This window comes from Canis lupus, chromosome 6 (genome assembly GCF_003254725.2).
Source record: "Canis lupus dingo isolate Sandy chromosome 6, ASM325472v2, whole genome shotgun sequence".
NCBI classification, from domain to species: Eukaryota; Metazoa; Chordata; class Mammalia; order Carnivora; family Canidae; genus Canis; species Canis lupus.
In genome coordinates, this window is record NC_064248.1 from 13,449,654 (window position 1) to 13,467,636 (window position 17,983).

General features: G+C 38.9%; 1 protein-coding gene and 1 pseudogene across 12 annotated transcripts in view; both read right to left on the bottom strand.

Moving 5' to 3' along the window:
- Window positions 1–17,983, bottom strand: part of SDK1 (sidekick cell adhesion molecule 1) — a 911,663-nt gene that overhangs the window by 468,368 nt on the left and 425,312 nt on the right. For 2 of the 12 annotated variants that reach the window (XM_035717444.2, XM_049111185.1), the window contains one exon: window positions 16,764–16,932. The exons of the other annotated variants lie outside the window; for them this stretch is intronic. The gene's annotated coding sequence lies outside the window, so the exon portion shown is untranslated. The remainder of the gene's footprint in view (window positions 1–16,763; window positions 16,933–17,983) is intronic. 12 annotated transcript variants of the gene reach the window in all.
- LOC112640216 (dnaJ homolog subfamily A member 1-like) overlaps window positions 3,052–17,983 on the bottom strand; it is a 51,386-nt pseudogene continuing 36,454 nt past the window's right edge.

The following is a 17,983-nucleotide window of genomic DNA, read 5'->3' on the forward strand; positions in this document are numbered from 1 at the left end:
GCAGTGGGTATACCCCTTTGAAGGTCTTCAAAGAACTTCTAAACTACAGCTTCCCTCAGCACCACAGTTCTATATATACTTGACACATTACTTATGTTTTCTTTTAGGGATTGCAACTGTAAGTATTAGAAGTCTCCTGTCTGCTGGTGTTGACACCCTAGGGTGTTAGAAACAATGAGATGCTCCTCCTTTAGTGGATCAATTTTTATAATTATATTTTAGTATTTAAATTTAATAAACTAGTATAATAATTAGATAAGTCATAAAATAATCAAATGTTATTTATTTAATTCTTTAATTTTCTTAATGTTATTTAATATGTTAGCAGCTAGGAAGGACTAGAAAGAATTTCTAAATAAACCTAAAAACAGACGGTGTTGCAAAGGAAGAAAGAAAAGTATACTCTGGAGAAAAAGAAAGTTGGACTACATATTTCAGAGCACCATCACCCAGTCCTGGGGCAGAAAATGAGAATTAGCAATTGGTGAGGGAGGAATTTTCATCACCCCTGGTCAGTCCTTTGATCAACCACCAATCATTCACTACCAGTGCACTCCACACCCCAAAGGAGGCAGGCACAGCAACACGTGTCCTACAATCTGCAGAAGTAGAGTGTGTGTGACCCAAGGAGTCTGAGGCAAGAAGGCTGGTTAAGATCACAGAGAGGAGCATGGATTTGAACAAGCACAATGAATTGCAGGTTCTATCTGCGAGTACCAAGGCAGAGAGAAGAGTATAATATGTAAGTTGAGGACATCATCTCTAGGAGGCCACTAAAGACATGAGAACAAGAAGGAATCCAGGGAGATTGCTCAGAATGGGGGAAAAAAAAAAGAGGGTCAAATAAAGAATGCACAGGAACACCAACATTTTAATGACAAGGCAAAATAGTAATTAAGAGAAAGAGTTCAAGGAAGACAGACAAAAAAATAATATTGAGGAAGGCAAAAGAGATGTGTCAGAAAGCTGAAAGTCATAGCAGTTCCAAATGCTGCAAAAGCCAAAATAATGTAAAAAGCAGACACTGTCCATTAGCTTTGGTAACTGGGCTGTCAGTACAGAACCAAGCAAAGGCAATTTCAGTGGTGTCTTCTGAGTGTTAGCGCCAATCATCCTCAGTGTCACCCACTGCACACACTGGCTCCTGGCTCATATTGTCTTCTCTGTTTACATCCAGCCATTTATATTATTTGAATTAATAAACACATTTTACAAAGGCAATGGGAAAATGTACACATGACATAAAGCTCAACTAAATATATTTAGCTGAAACACTTAATGCGTTGGCAATACATTTCTCCATGTTTTGTATTTCTGATTTTGTGAGGTACTCACATCTAAGTATGGCATCTTGCATCTAAGTACAGCAAACTTATTATTCAGCTGTTAAAATTATTTTTTTATGAAGTTCTTGATAAATGAAAATACTCAGGATATAATCTTACTTTGAAAATATTTACAAAATAGTTTATTAAATAGGATCTCAATAATAAAAACATACATAAAAGAAAGTAAACATAAGACAAAATATTTGTAACTGCCTATAGAAAATAGTATTATGGGAGGTTTTTTTCTGCTGACTCATATTCTTCAGCATTTATGTAAGTATGTGTTTTGTATAATTTTACTAATCATGAAAAGGAATAATTAAAACCTATTAAAAGGGATCCCTGGGTGGCGCAGCGGTTTGGCGCCTGCCTTTGGCCCAGGGCGCGATCCTGGAGACCCGGGATCGAATCCCACATCGGGCTCCTGGTGCATGGAGCCTGCTTCTCCCTCTGCCTGTGTCTCTGCCTCTCTTTCTCTCTGTGTGACTATCATAAATAAATAAAAATTAGAAAAAAAAAAAAAAGAATAAAACCTATTAAAAGACAGAATCAATTTCCTGTTCTCCCACAAGTGTGTAGTAACCAAGTTCTTCTAGGGAAATACCTATTTAATTTGGGGTGTGAAGCAGCTATACATCACTGTGCCTTAGAAGAGAGCTGTCTTTCAACAACTCTAAGATTACATGCCATAAATATTTTTAGCAACCAGGAAAGTGTGAGTTCTACAGGAAAGTCGCATATTATAGTGACTCTGCCTCTAACGTGTACAGTGCCCAAAGAGTCACCGTGTGCTTGCTTTCTTAGACAAAGTATTTGCATACTAAAAAAGTTTCAGATTTTGATTAATAAGATGATGAAGAGACAGTAGAGCACTGAAAAGCCTATTATTGTAGGGGGTGTGCTTGTACATATGTCTATTAACTTTTCATTTCGTAAAAGTAATGATTTGCAGCAAGGATGCATGTTATTATGAAGAATCCTGCTGTTCTAGTGCACTGTTTCACAAACTTGCCTGATGGTATGAATTACCAAGGACACTTGTAAAAATGTAGATTTCCGAGCCCAACCTCTAGAATCAGAATCTCAAGAGAGAGGGTCTAAAAAATCTGTATTTTTTAAGTTTCCTGGAACACCAATCCCAACAGGATCTGAGTATTTTCCTGAGAGTGTTTTAAAAGCATCTATTGAATCATTCACATTCCCAATTTCCTACTTTCCCCTTTGCAACTATTCCCATCAAATTATGCACATGCTTTCCAGACTAGCATAAGTGCCGATGATAATCAGTGATCTCCAGGTCTGTAGCTGTCATTTCAAATTTCACTACCTGTCAGTCCTCCTTCCATGCATCCTTGCAAAGTCTGCTAGAAGTCAGCTGCTATCCCATTGCCACAACTGGCCACCCACTGGTTCCATCTAATTGAAAGTGCCCACAATATCTACATCCTTTTAGTCACTAATTCCAATCCTAGATTATTTAATAATCAGAAATGTGACAAAAATTTACACTTTCATCATCACATCAGTTCCATCATCACATCAGGTAAAACAAAACAAAACAAAAAACCAAAATACACAACAAAAATCAACAGGATATAACTGGAATGTGACCAAATAGAGAATAGTTAAATAATTTATGGTACATAACTAAAAAGTCATTCAGCAAACCTAAAATATGTTTTTAAAGACTATTTAATAGTATGAAAAATTCTCACTATTTAGTGATCATTTATTTATTTTTTGAGCTTTTATATTTGAGTTTATTCTTCATTTAACTTTTAAAACACTACTATAGTTGAATATTAAAACAAAAATGATAGCAAGTAGTGAGCCATGATTATAGTCCTTCACTCATCCACTACTACATATAAAATGCCAGCAGCAGTGTTATTCACCGGCCCCATTAAGAGGCCCCATTCACTGACCACCACCCCTAGGATGATGTTCATCATCCTCATATGCTTCCCCATTGTACTGGCGCTGTCTCTCCTGATTGGGATCAAAGTCCACCAGTTCTACCTGGTCCATTTCATCAGCCTCTTCTACTTCTTTCCTCTCAGGTAGGAGTTTTTCCAGCAAAGAAAGTTTATCAGGAGAGAGAGCCGTTCTCGGGGAAGTTTACCTTAAATTCGATGATTAGGTGACCCTTCTCATATGGTCTACGATAAATTGGCATGCCTTCATTTAGCACACACTTGATATCCCCATGCTTGACAATCTGACCTGGATGAGAGGTGATGATGTCAAGAGTAGATATTGGCTTTTGAAAGCCACACAGGGCTTCAACCAGCTGTATATCCATACATATGAAAAGATCTTCTCCTCCTCGAGTAAAAACAGCATGGTCCTTCTGATCTAAAACAATGATAATATCTCCTGATTCCAGTCCTGGTTCTTGGTCTCCCTCACCATGGAATGTTATCTTCTGGCCATCTTTCATGCCTTTGTCAATATGCACTTCTAAAATCTTCTTCTCTCGAACTATCTTCCTTCCATTGCAGCTTTTACATCTATCTTAGGACTGATCCGTTCCCCATGGCCCTGGCACTCCATGCACACAGATTGAATTTGCTGAACCATTCCAGGTCCTATCTGATGAATTCTTATTTGCATTCTAGTACCTCGGCAATTGGGACAACATTCGACTGCTCCTTTCTTACCACCTCGGCCTTCACATTTATCGCAAATCACATTCTTTTGCAGAGCTAGTTTTCTTATTGTGCCATTATATAAATCTTCTAAGGTTACTGAGAGCTGATGTACAACATTTTTACCTCTCCGTTCTCTCTGTATCCTGCCTCCTCCTCCAAAACACATATCAAAGAGGTCCATGGGGGAGCCAAAACCACCACCAGCTCCACCTTCTTTAATTGCCTGTTCTCCTCCTTTGTCATATAATTCCCTTTTCTTTGCATCAGAGAGCACTTCATAAGCTTGAGAAATCTGTTTAAACTTCTCTCCTTCATTTGGATTTTTATCAGGGTGGTACTTCAAGGCCAGTTTTCTGTAAACCTTTTTCAATTCCTCCTGGGTGGCATTAGGTTTGACCCCCAAAACATCGTAGTAAGTGGTTTCTTTCACCATTTTCTACAGCCGGTGAGAAGGCTGAAGCCGGTGTGGGGAAGCGGAAAGGAGCGCGTTGCTGGGCGCAGCTTGGGCCGCTGCCGCTCCTCCGCATCTCACCCAGCGTTCTGGAAAGTTCCCTTAGTGATCATTTAAAGGAAATAGCAAAACAATATACAATATGGCCCCAGATGCATGCACATGCACACACAAACAGAAACAAAAAAGGGGAAGAAAATATAACAAAATGTTAACAGCAGTTATTTGGGGTGATCTTAGATTATGTTTTCTTGATATATTCCTATATTTTCTAAATTGTCTATAAGGCCTTGAGCTCACAACCCTAAGTAAGCTAAGAGTTGGTCACTCAATCTAGATGACCCCAGAAAGAATTATTTAAGAAAAAAAAAGTAGTCAGAAATTATTTGGAGTCTCTGAATAGGAATTAAAATTACAATAAAATTTATTTATACAATTGCTTATTTGGCTCCCTCACTCAACCATAAATAAAATTAGAGTAGGAATTATATGCATCTTGCTCATAGCTATACTCTGAGTGCCTGGCACATTCTAGGAAGTGAATAAATATTGATTATGAATAAATGAAAGAAAGGAGGAAAAACAGGAAGGAAAGGTAAGAGGAGGGGAATGAAGGAGCAAGGTCCTGGTGAATCTGACAGACAAGGAGCTTGTCAGTCAACTTCTTCAAGCATCCTTGCTGCCTAGCTGCTGTCTGGCATATAACATATCCTGAACATGTTGTATACATGAATACATAGATAAACTGAGATTTACTTCTTTCAAATGTTTTTCAGCTTTACTGAGGCATAATTGACATTGGAAACTGTAAGGTATTTAAAGTATATATCATAGTGATTAAATATATGTGCACCTCATGAAAGGACTCCCCCATCTAGTTAATTCACACACATGAATTCATTTTACCTGTCAACCTGATGGGGCTAAGAGATGCCCAGACAGCTGTCAAACACTTCTGGATATCTGTCAGGGTGTTTCTGGAAGAGATTAGCATTTGAATCGGTAGCCTGGATGAAGAAGATCTGCCTTCTCCAGTGTGGGTGGGCATCTTCCAATCTGCTGGAGTCAGGGTGAATGCACTCTTTTATCTTGAACAAGGATAGCTGTCTTCTCATGCCCTCAGACATCCATACTCCTGGCTCTCTGGCCTTCAGAACCACAATAGGAACTTATACTACCTGCTTTCCTGGGTCACCAGTTTGCAGATGGGACATCGTGGCACTACTCACCCTCCAAAACTGTGGGAACCAATCCCTCCTAATAAATCTCTTAAATATCTCTATGTATCATATTGGTGGTTTCTCTGGAGAACCCTTACTAATACATCCAATTCCCTCCAACAGCATCCAACACCCTCTATCATCATGCCTCGTCTGTCTTGGCATCTTCATGTTCTCCAGCCCCAAACAACCATTGCTTTTATCACCTCCATATTGTATTTCTCACACAACTGCTATTGACTTCTCCCGTCCTTCCCAAGCCCTGTTTCTTTACGGACACCGTTAAGTACAATGTTCCCACCTGATTTTTCATAGCCTACAAGATGCTATAGATTAGACGTTATATTATCTCAGGGTCCCCTGTACTTTTCCCTCAGTGTTTATCACAATGCAGTGGCATCATTATTTTGTGGTTAGCTGCTTAATGATTGTCTTTTCCACTCTGCTATAAGCAACTCAAGAGCAGGGATCATATGTCATTTGCGTATTGCTGTGTCCCCAGACCTGGCCCAGTGCTTGGCACGAGAGCAAAGCTGGGTTCCAATCTCCAGGGAATAAGCCTGTGGATAAGGTCCAGTGGGAGAAAACAGAGGGAGGCACACCTATGAAAGGGGCAGCCCTAGGATTCTTTCATAGGCCTCTGGCCCTGTTGTTGCTGCTTATCTTTTCATGAAACTTAACCATCATCAAATGAACATATTACTCTACTATTGTTGAATATGTTCTACTTTAGGAGAATGTGCTCAGAGGGTGCCACTCATCTCCTTACATACCTCCTACTCCTCACCCTCTCCTCCCCAAAGCATCCACACAATCACTTATTCATCCAGCTCCTCTCTCCTTCTCAAGGTTAATCTTCTTGCTAAAGCTACACCCCTCCTTTCCCTTTTCCTCTTCCCATCTGTCATGTTTTCCCATCTCTGTCACCCTCATGCATCCTTCCAGCCTGGAAGAGTGGGGAACTCTCCAGTATCTCCTTATTTTCTGCTTCCCTTCAATGCCAAAGTCCTGGAAAAACTGTCTCTGTCTGGAGCACTCACCTCCACCCCACCCACACACTATTATCATTTACTCAGTTTTTTTTCAATAGTTACTATGTGCTAACAATACAGAAGCCAAAACATTCCCAAAAGTTGCAATAAAGCACCTTCCTGCCATTGGTGTCCTCAAGCCCCACACTCCCCTCATGGGCAACCCTGCTAGCAGTATCTTATGTATCTTTGCAGAGAGCAGATGTACACATATATTATTTGTATTCTTTTATTCAAATGGAGGCATTTGTGCATTTTTACCCTTTGATTCTCCAATTTAAATATCTTGGAAGTATCTTACATAAGCATATCCAAAGCTTCTTCATTCTTGTCCCCTTTCTTTATTGAAGTAAAGTTGACATACAATATCCTATTAGTTTAAGATTTGCTTAATTAAGCCAAGAACAAATACTACGAGCACCTATTGCTTTTCTCCTCTAACTTGATGGTGTCCTAAGCACAACTGAAGCCAGATCTCACAGTAATGGATACGCGCTTGTGTTGCTGCTGGACAAGCAAGGTCACAGTGGGAAAATCAATAAGATTGGTTCCCATGGATCATGTCAGATAATAATCTTTTTATTTCTTTCTAAAATATCATACCACCAGAGAACATTTGTCTTCTACTTTTTATTGTGAATACCACTGCCTCCTTATGTAGGTTCCTGAGAAGAGGGTATGTTTTTTCTGAACCATTTCCAACATGTGGTTGTTCCATGGAACTGTTGTTTGTAGATTTCTATAGCTAAAACAGGGAAGTTGCCCATTTTAGTCCAAATTTCAGTCTGTGATTCACCTTACACTTCAGGGAATAGCCTGACATCATTAGACATTAGCCATTTTTATTCTATGGCATTGTTACTCTGCTTTATGATAACCATAAAACTTAAAAATTTGAGCCATTTCTTTCCTTCACAAGTCTGAAATTCAGAAATTTCTAATTGGTTTTCATATACATTTGAATTTATTCATGTTCAAAGGTAATTCTACATATGAAACACTGTTGTAATTGTCTGAAATAAATTGGTGAGCTTCCTGCTGCTAAATAATAAAAAAAAAAAATGAGAGACGAGTATCTTTTTTTTTTTTATCTTAAGTTGAAGAAATTTTCTTCCAAATGATTTTCCTTGAAGAAGAAAATTATCTGACAAGGACAAACACATTATATTTGAGTATTTCTGGTGGGTCACAGTCTTGTAAGGAAACATTAGCCCAGTGAATTGCTTGTAAATCCAGGCTAACATATTAGTGTATTTTATTTCTAAAGTGTTTTGAGACCACACATTATGAAAGGTGTTATATAAATGCAAAGTACTACTTTTAAATTAAATTTTCTTGGAACTCAAAAGTCATATGGCTTTTATTAATGTAAAGTTTATCTTGACCTTGCAGCAGAGAGTATAATCAAGTTGAAAAAATATTGGTATAATGTTATAGGGGTTAAAACTAATGTGGAATCTTATAAAGAAGAAATGCTTTCCTACTTTCCAAACAAGATTGACTGTGTGACACTGGCTTGGTGATTTATCTGTAAAAGTTATACCATGATCTCATAATTCAATATTGGTAGGGATGCTCAATGCATGATTTATTGGGTTTCTCTTTATCCTAAATGCCAGCAAAAGAAATAGGCTATCCAATGGGCTTACTTTTTCATTTACTACATGTAAAATGTGAAAGAGAAGCAATATGAGAATTGTAAAAGGATAAACCCTTGCTACTATCACTGAAAATTAACAATAAGCCTCAAGTGAATTATTACAATTTTGGCAAACACAAAGAAAATTCTATTTACTCATGGCCCTCAAAGAAAAAAAAAAATTACTGTTATAGCAAAAAAAAAAAAAAAAGTCAACATTGTCTGGTGCTTGAGACAGGAGTGTAACATGTCAGTTCACAGTAGATTCATGGTAATCACCACGTGGAGGCTCATCCAACTAGTGCTGGACATAATGTGAGAGCCACGAGGAGCAATGTGGATCGCTTCATTGACAGCCACCAAGCTGTCTATCCCAGCTGACATCCCCTATTTGTTCAAAAGGTTAGATCTGCTCTGGGTTATAAACTGTAAACCTTTCCTAAGAGTGTAATTGTCACTGGGTACTTCTTCAAGGCAATATTCTAAGAAATGGACAGATATATTTATAAGAACATTTAGGAAATATATTTTGTAGCTTAACAGCTCAAATAAAAAACATTCATCCCTACAAAGATGATCAAAACAAGTATTTTTAAACTGAAAATATTTTTGTTTGCAATAGAAACATGGGTTCTGGCTGTCAAAACATTTCTAAATAAAACATGATTTTTGCAAAAGATATTCAATTTGGCAAATATGTGCTTGTATAGAGAGACTCAAAGTACTTTAAAGTTATGGACCCATCAAAAATAAAAATAATATTTCCTATTATTTACTAACTCTATGAAAAGAACTGAGCAAAAGCTTCATATTTATCACTAATTTAATCCTGGTTATTATTAAATGTGTGAAACAGTTAAGAAAGCTAAGGCCTGGGGAAGTAATTTGTGCAAAGTTTCATGAACAGTTGAAGAGTGGGACTGCACTGACTCGCAAGCGGTAATAATAACAAAGAAGTTTAAGAGACTTTTGAAAACAGTTCATTTTCTCATAGAATAAATGCCTAGGGGAAAGGAGCCGAGGACTAGAGGTTCCATGATGTCAGTCAACAATTCTGTCCCTTCTATCCATGAAGGGAAGCTAGGAAACCAAGACACAGAATTAGTGTAATTTTTCTAGAGGAAGGCTTGGCCAACATTTTCTATAAATAACCAGACAGTAAAAGTTTCAGGTTTGCAGGCAAATGGTCTCTATCCCAACTACCCGCCTCAGTCCATGTAGCTGGAAATTATCCAAAGATGATGCATGATGTCCACAATAGCCAAACTGTGGAAGGAGCCTCGGTGTCCATCAAAAGATGAATGGATAAAGAAGATGTGGTCTATGTATAAAATGGAATATTACTCAGCCATTAGAAATGGCAAATACCCACCATTTGCTTCAACATGGATGGAACTGGAGAGTATTATGCTCAGTGAAAGAAGTCAATCGGAGAAGGACGAACATTAGATGGTCTCATTCATTTGGGGAATATAAAAAATAGTGAAAGGGAATAAAGGGGAAAGGAGAAAAAATGAGTGGGAAATATCAGGAAGGGAGACAGAACATGAGAGACTCCTAACTCTGGGAAACGAACTAGGGGTGGTGGAAGGGGAGGTGGGCGGGAGGTGGGGGTGACTGGGTGACAGGCACTGAGGGGGGCACTTGATGGGATGAGCACTGGGTGTTATTCTGTATGTTGGCAAATTGAACACCAATGAAAACAAATTTATAAAATAAAAAAATAAACAAAAAACAAGGATGATGTATGAACGAACAGGTGGTGTATTGACAGAAACACAAGGCTGGCAGAAGGCAGGGGTGCCAATTGGCCTCGGCCAGCTGTGCTGACCCGTTGCAGGGCAACCAGGACTTGGCACAGGGGAGAGCAGGTGAAGTAGGTGCACGTGGACAGAACCACGGGCCCACTGGGAAAGCTGACCGGCTGCCGAGCCTGGCACACACCCATCAACAGAGGCAGGACTCACACCTAGACCTGGAAGACTCGGAGCCCATGCTCCCAACCACAACGCTACTCTATCGTCTCACCTCCTACAACTTCAGCTCAGAAGCCACACTCATGAAAGCTGGAAGGTACTCTGCACACTGCTCCAAAACAGGAAGATTTTAAATGAGGAAACTAAGGCCTGGGGAGGACGGGACTTTGTAGAAGTCACAGGGCGAGTCAGAAGTGGAGATGCAACTTGTCTCCTATTTCCCTTGCACCACTGGTCCCTCTCCTGCTTCTCATCAGACGAGAACAGCGGCAGCCCCAGCATTTAAAGAACAGTCAGGAAATGCTGTCTATCCAGCCCCTGCATCATTTCTCATGACACCCTTCAGTATAGACAACTGCAGGTGCTGGATGGGCAGCACTTCCTGACTGCTCTCCACGATTTTAGAAAGGCTTGGATCTGACCTGGGTTCTCCTTCTAGCTCTAGCGCTTCTTGGCTATGTGACCTGGGCCCGAGAACCGAGCGGTATAACCGCAAACCACCAGCCTGGACCGAGCGCCTCCTGCACACTGCACTTCTCTCTGAGATTTTATAAAGGCTTGGAACACTCCAAAGAAACACTCAGACAGCCTCAGGTGCTATAAATAGCAATAATACAATTAACGTGGTGTACACAGCACTCAGAAAGGAGTTAGGAAGTGGCCGCATCATTACCACAGTAAGCACTGATTGTCCTAAAGCTCTTAATGCTCCAGCTGCCCTGAATGTCGTTAAAAATAGTTTCCAGAGTAGTTTCCTTTTGGAAATATTCTAACCTTTGGAGTAAAATCTAACATCTTTGATGAACGTGGCATGGCTCCACTCTCATTCCCTCACTCTGGGCTATTGTGGGCTCTATACTCCGATTATCAATGTGCTGAGCCCAGTTCACAGAAAAAAAGGAAGTGATTCCCATTGTGTTTCCAAAGCAATTTGAAACTAGAAAATTTAATTACGATTTTCCTTTTTTCCATGCATCCTGAGAAGCCATAGAAAGTAGAACCCCATCTCCCTTCTGTCTTTTTCAGGGAGAGACAGTTATCTAGAAAGGCAAAAGTCCTTCCTGTACCTTCTAGAAGGCCAAAGTCCTTCCTGTACCTTCTAGAAAGGCAAAAGTCCTTCCCATACCTCCCTTCCTGCTTCTTCACAAGTGACTTCATACAAGTTAAGTTCAATGCCTACCTTGAGGCTATATCCCAGGAGCATTCCTTCCTTTATCCATTCAATAAACACTTTAAAAAAACTTAACCTTTTTAAGATAAAAGCAGATTCCACTTCAGTGGTAAGGAAGAGTCAGCACACTGCAGATGCAGAGCATCCCCAGCACCTCAAGGACCCCCTGTGATGGCCTTCACAGTTACCAGCACTTCTCCCCACCTCACTGACCCCTGGCAACCTCTAATCTGTCTTCCATCCCGTTAACTTCATCATTTCAATAACGTCATATAAACAGAATTATACAGGATATGGCCTCTGGGGTTGAATTTTTTCATCACCTTAATTCCTGGAAGAATTGTTGCCCCAAGTTGTTCATTCCTTTCTATCGCTGCATTGTAACCTGCAGCTTAATTAACGTTACCAGTCAAGGGACATTGGGTTTTTTTCAATTTTTGGTGATTATGAATAGAAAATGCCATGAATATTCATGTACTGATTTTTATGTGAACATGATTTTTCCATTTTCTGGGGAAAAAATGCCCATACGAAGTTGTGTTTGTTTTAAATGCTGTCATGCTTCAGTTCTGAGGCCCCGACTAGAGGCCAGTCAGTTCCTCTAGAGCAGTGGGTGAGACCACACCCAAACACGTCCCTGATGGGGCTCTCATGTGTTAGGACCACTCTGCACTAGCCCTCATTGCTCTGGGGCCAGGCACCAGCAAATAGGGACAGACTCCAGATCTGGCAGGCCACTGAATTATGCAAATTAGCCAATGCCAAGGTGCCCAGGAAACCTGGATAACCCCACCCTGCTTGACACAGTATCTGCCCTCCACAGCTCCAGCTTGCAATTCCCTGCATGGCTTTCCTGGGTCCTGGCCTTCTCCTGTGGAGTTGTAACTATGACTCTGTCTTTCTACCTGTCCCAGGTTCAGCACATTGTTTCTAGCTATGAATCAAATCTTTAAATCTTATAGAACAATCCAAGAGTGCATTTGATGGGTTGTAATTGCGTTTTTAGGTTTATTTAAAAACAGCCAATTTATTCCCATTAGTTGCTGTACCATTTTATCTTTCTGCCAGCAAGGTATGTGAGTGATGATAGTAGGTTTCAGATTTTTTCTTTTATTTCTTGATGCTTTTTATCAATTTAAGGAAGTTCCCCCTTCATTCCTAGTTTGCTGGGAGTCATCACCAGGAACAAATGCTGAAATTTGTCAAAAGTTTTTTCCTGCATAAATTGATTCAATCATGTGTTTTCTCTTTTAGACTGTTGACATAATGGGTTACATGAATTGACTTTCAATGTTGAATCAGCCTTTGATAGATAACTGAAGTAAATCCTACTTAGGATATGTAATTTGTTTTCTACGTTGCTGAAACTGATTTAATAGTATTTCTTAAAGATTTTTATGAGTAAGGGTGTGGGAAATATTGGTCTACAGATTTTACTTTTTTTTTAAACTGCCTTTATCTGGTTTGGGTATCAAGGTCATATTATTCTCATAAATTGGAAAGTATTTTCTCCTCTCCATTTCTTTGGATGTGAAATTGTCATTCTTTAAAAGGTTCATAAAACTGGGTTATCTTCTCTGGCAACTCACTTCAAATGTGATGACACTGGAAACTGGAGGGAAATCCCCCTTTCAGGCAGTTTTTCATGGCAAATTCAATTTCTTTATTGGTTATGAGACTATACAGGTTCTCCATTTCATCTTGGTTGAGTTTCTGTGGTTTTTCCTTCTTGCGGAGTAGTCTGTGTCACCTAGGTGATCAAATGTATATGTGCAGAGTTCTTCATATTATTCCTCTCATTTTTTGCAGGGACTATTGTGATTCCCCTTTCATTTCTCATATTGGTAATTTGGTATATTTTCTTTCTTCATTATCAGTCTTGCTGTGGGTTTGTCCACTGTACTGATCTCTTCAAAGAATGAGCTTTTTTTTTTGGTCTTTTTCAGATTTTTATACAAATTCTAGTTAGTTAATATATAATGTAATATCTGTTTCAGGAATAGAATTCAGTGATTCATTATTTACATACAACACCCAGTGTTCATCACAAGTGCCCTAATACTCATTACCCATCTAGCCCATCACCCACCCACTTTCCTCCATCAACCCTCATTTTGTTCTCTATTGTTAAGAATCTCTTATGCCTTGCTTTCCATTCTTTTTTTTCCCCTTCCCTTATGTTCATCTGTTTTGTTTTTTAAATTCCACATGCAAAAAAAAAAAAAAATTCCACATGCAAGTGAAAACATTTGTCTTTTTCTGGTGTATTTTACTTAAATACACACTAGCTCCATCCAAATTGTTGCAAAAGGCAAGATTTCATTCTTTTTTTTTTTAAGATTTTATTTCTTTATTCATGAGAGACAGAGAGAGAGAGAGAGAGAGAGAGAGAGAGAGAGAGAGGCAGAGACATAGGCAGAGGGAGAAGCAGGCTCCACGCAAGGAGCCCGATGTAGGACTTGATCCTGGGACTCCAGGATCACGCCCTGGGCCGAAGGCAGGCACCAAACCGCTGAGCGACCCAGGGAACCCCCAGATTTCATTCTTTTTGTTGGCTGAGTAATATACATTCCATTGTATATATACACATCTTTATTCATCAGTTGATGGACGCTTGGACTCTTTCCATAGTTTGGTGATTGTTGGTAATGCTGCATTAAATATCAGGATGGAGGTATCCCTTTGAATCTGTATTTTCATATTGTTTGGGTAAATGCCTAGCAGTGCAACTGGAACCAGCTTCCTTTAATATCAATTTTTCCACCATTTTTGTTTTCAGTTTCATTGGTTTCTGCCATGACCTTTATCATTCCCCTCCATTTCCTTTGGGTCTATTTTGTTCTTCTTTACCTAGTTCCTTGAGGTTTATTTAACTGCCTTTATCTGGTTTATTGAGACTCTTCCTTTTTGTAATGTACGCACTTCAGGCTATAAATTTTCCTCTCAGCCCTGTTTTAGCAGCATCACAAAAATTCTGACATTTTGTATTTTATTATCATTCACTATTCTGCATTTTTTAAAAAAAGTTCCTTTGTTTTTTTTTTTTTTTGATTCAAAGACAATTTTTAGAAGTGTGTTAATTTCCCCAGGTTTGGGGGATTTTCCTGTTGTCTGTTATTGACTTTTGATTCCACCATGGTCAAAGAATATTTCTGTATGATTTCAATCCTTTTCATTTTTTGAGGTTTGTTTTATGGCCCAGGATAATGTTTATCCTTGTGAATGTCCCATGTATACTTGAAAAATCCATTTACTTTGTTTTTTGTTGGGTGTTTTATATATGTTAATTAAGTTCTGTTGTTTGGTAATTTTGTTCTCCATCACAGCTGATTTTCATTGGCATGTTTATATCATTTACATTTACTATAATTATTGATATGTTAGGGTTTAAATTTGCTATTATTTGTTTTCTGTTTAATCTGATTGCTACTCTATTTCTCTTTTCTTATCTCCCTGTAGGTTATGTAAACATTTTTTGGAATAGATAGTGATTTCTTTCTAGTGTTTTTCAGTACCTTGCTTTGTATAGTTTTCCTAGTGGCTGACGTAGGTATTACAATATACATATATAACATCACTCCAAGTGAAGTTTAAAAACCTTACTTTCACTAAGATCTCTTTACTTCCTCTACTTTTTTAAGGTAATTAATATTTCCTCTACATTTACTAGGCACCATATCAGATGTTGTTATAAGTTTTGCTTCAACCATCCAATAACGATTTAAGAAATTCAAGGAAAATAGAATAGTCTGATACAATCTACCTCTATTTTTATGCAATGTTCTTCTTTCCTTTCTGAGGTTCCATGTTTTCTCCTTTTATCATATTTTTTCTGTTTAGAAAATTTCCTCTAGCTATTTCTTAAGGATAAGTTTGCTAACAACAAATTCCCTTAGTTTTTCATCACCTGAGTAATGTCTTGATTTCCCTTTCATTCCTCAAAGATATTGTCACAAAATATAAAATTTGCTATCGACAGTTCTTCTCTTTCAGTATTTGAAAAATGTTCTGCCACTTTCTTCTAGCACTCACGGTTTCAGATGACTGTTGTCATTAGAACTCGTGTTCCCCTAAAAGGAATATGTCATTTCACTCTGACTCCAAGACTTCTCCTTTTCTTTGGTAGTCAGAAGTTTAATTATAATATGTCTTGGTGTGAATTTCTTTGCATTTATCTGATTTGGGGTTGCTCAACTTCTTAAATTTATAGGTTTATGTTTTTTGCCCAATTTGGGATGTTTTCAGAAGTTATGTCTTCAAATACTATTCAGCTCAACCCTCCTTTTCCTCTCCCATGGTGGGTCTTGATGATATGAATGTTAATTCTTGTTATTGTCCCACAGAACTTATGGATCTCTTCCTCCCCACCCCACCCCCAGTGTATCTTTTCTCTGTTGCTCAGATTGGGTAGATTCTTGCTCTATCCTCAAGTTCACTGATTCAACCCTCTATCACCTCTCCTCTGCTACTGAGCCCAAAGAGTGAGGGCTTTTTTGGTTATTCTCAGTTCTTTAATTTCCATTTGGTTCTTTTTTGTTATACTTCTTTGCTGAGCTTTTCTATTTTTTCTTTTCTATGAAGAAAATTAATAATTATTTTTGGGAGTACTTTTATGATTAGCTGCTTTAAAATCTTTTCCAAATAGGGGGGCCTCTGTGGCTCAGTTGTTTAAACATCTGAATCTTGATTTTAGCTCAAGTCATGATCTCATGGTTGTGAAATCAAGCCCTGTGTTAGGCTTCATGCTGGGTATGGAGCCTGCTTAAGATTCTCTCTCTCCCTGTCCCCCTCCCCTCCCCCTTTTCTAAACTATAAAACAAAATAGAAATAAAATCTTTTCTAAGTAATGCCAACATCTGATTTCTTTCTGTATTAGTGTGTTTACTGGCTTTTCTTGTAAAAATTGCGATTTTCCTGGTTCTTGGTATGATAAATCATCTTCGTTTATAGCCTAAACATTTCAAATAAAATATAATAAGACTTGTAATCTATGTAATCTCCTTTTTGCAGGCACAACCTTGGTTATTATGTAGCATAAGGGCCATATGGGTGTGTATGTATAGCTTTGCACCAGGCTCCGCCAATATTACCCTAGCAAAAGGGGGGTAGAGACTCCAACTACCTCATTGCCTCTGAGAGAGAGTAAAGATCAGCTCTGCTATGAGCCCCACAACCACCAGGAAGAGGGAGAAAAAGGCTGACTGCTTTGTTGCTGTACAGTGGAGCTAAAGCTCCTGCTCCACTGGGCCCAGCTGAAACAAGTGTGGGGTATAAGGCCTAACGGTAATTAGCTCACCTCTCATCAGCTCCTTTGGTCTCTTTGCTGTTGTGTTGGGGTGATGCTCAGCTGTTGTAGAGCCCAATGTGAGGGAATCAGAGCATGAACTATTTTCACTGGGCAGAAGATGGAGGATCAGTTCCATGCTCAGTCCTGCCAACACCACTCAATGGGCAGGTCAGAGTACCTGTTTTGATAGAGTGGAATAGGGGCAGAACACTGACTTTCACATGATGAGGCAGTGGGGGAAGGAGGGAGCTTTTTTCCCATTCCTTAGCTAGAGTAGCACAGATCTTATCAAGAGAAAACTCTTTTGGTAGGCCACCCCTTTCCTAGACCTTAGGCTAGAAGCAATAGGCTTTTCTTGGAGCTTTCATGAGTGTGTTGCTGGTTCAGTCAGAGTATCTGCAGCTCTTTGTTCAGGATACATGGGTAGTAGTAAGAAAACTGGGGAAACTTGCCAACACCTTGATCCTTAAATGCCAAAGTTCCCAGGCATGCCTCTTCTTTCTGCCTTTTACAAGACATCCTATGTTTGTCTGCTGTGGTGTATCCAGGGAATTTTAATCATAAGAGGTGGATATGGGAGCACTGGGGCAACTCCACCTTGGCAGAACCTGAAGTCAATAAATAATTTCTGAATGCCTGTTATATGCCAGGCACAGATGAGTTTCTTGTCCTCATGAAGCTAACTAAATCTTAAAAGATTACACAAAAAATAATGGTAATAATCTGTGATGAGTGCTCTCCTAGGGCATGCCAAAACCTACCTGCTCTCCATAGAAATCTTTTTACTTCTTCCAGTCTGAAATTGTTTTTTAACAGAGCTTAAAGGCATATATCTCTTAAAAGTAAAAGGCATATACAATCATTCATTTATTAAACAAGCACAGAGAATGTGTAGGGTCCTGTTATAGATATTGGGAAAGCATTAGAGAATAAAATAAAAAGCCTTACACGGACGTGGCTTACTTCTATTGGAAGAAACAGGCAAATGCAATAAACATAATTCATAAGAAGTCTGAAATCTACATTCATTCAATCAATTCACTCAATGTCAATGTCTTACCAGGTAATACCTTGCCTGAAAATCACTCCCAGTAATATCTGGTATTTAATTTATAAATCCAGATGTCTTATTTCAGATCCTTCTGTTTTGAGAGAGGAGAGGAGAGAGGCTGAGTGTAATGGGTGGCATTGTGGAGCTGATGTGGGAAAAGAATTCTCAACAAAGAAAA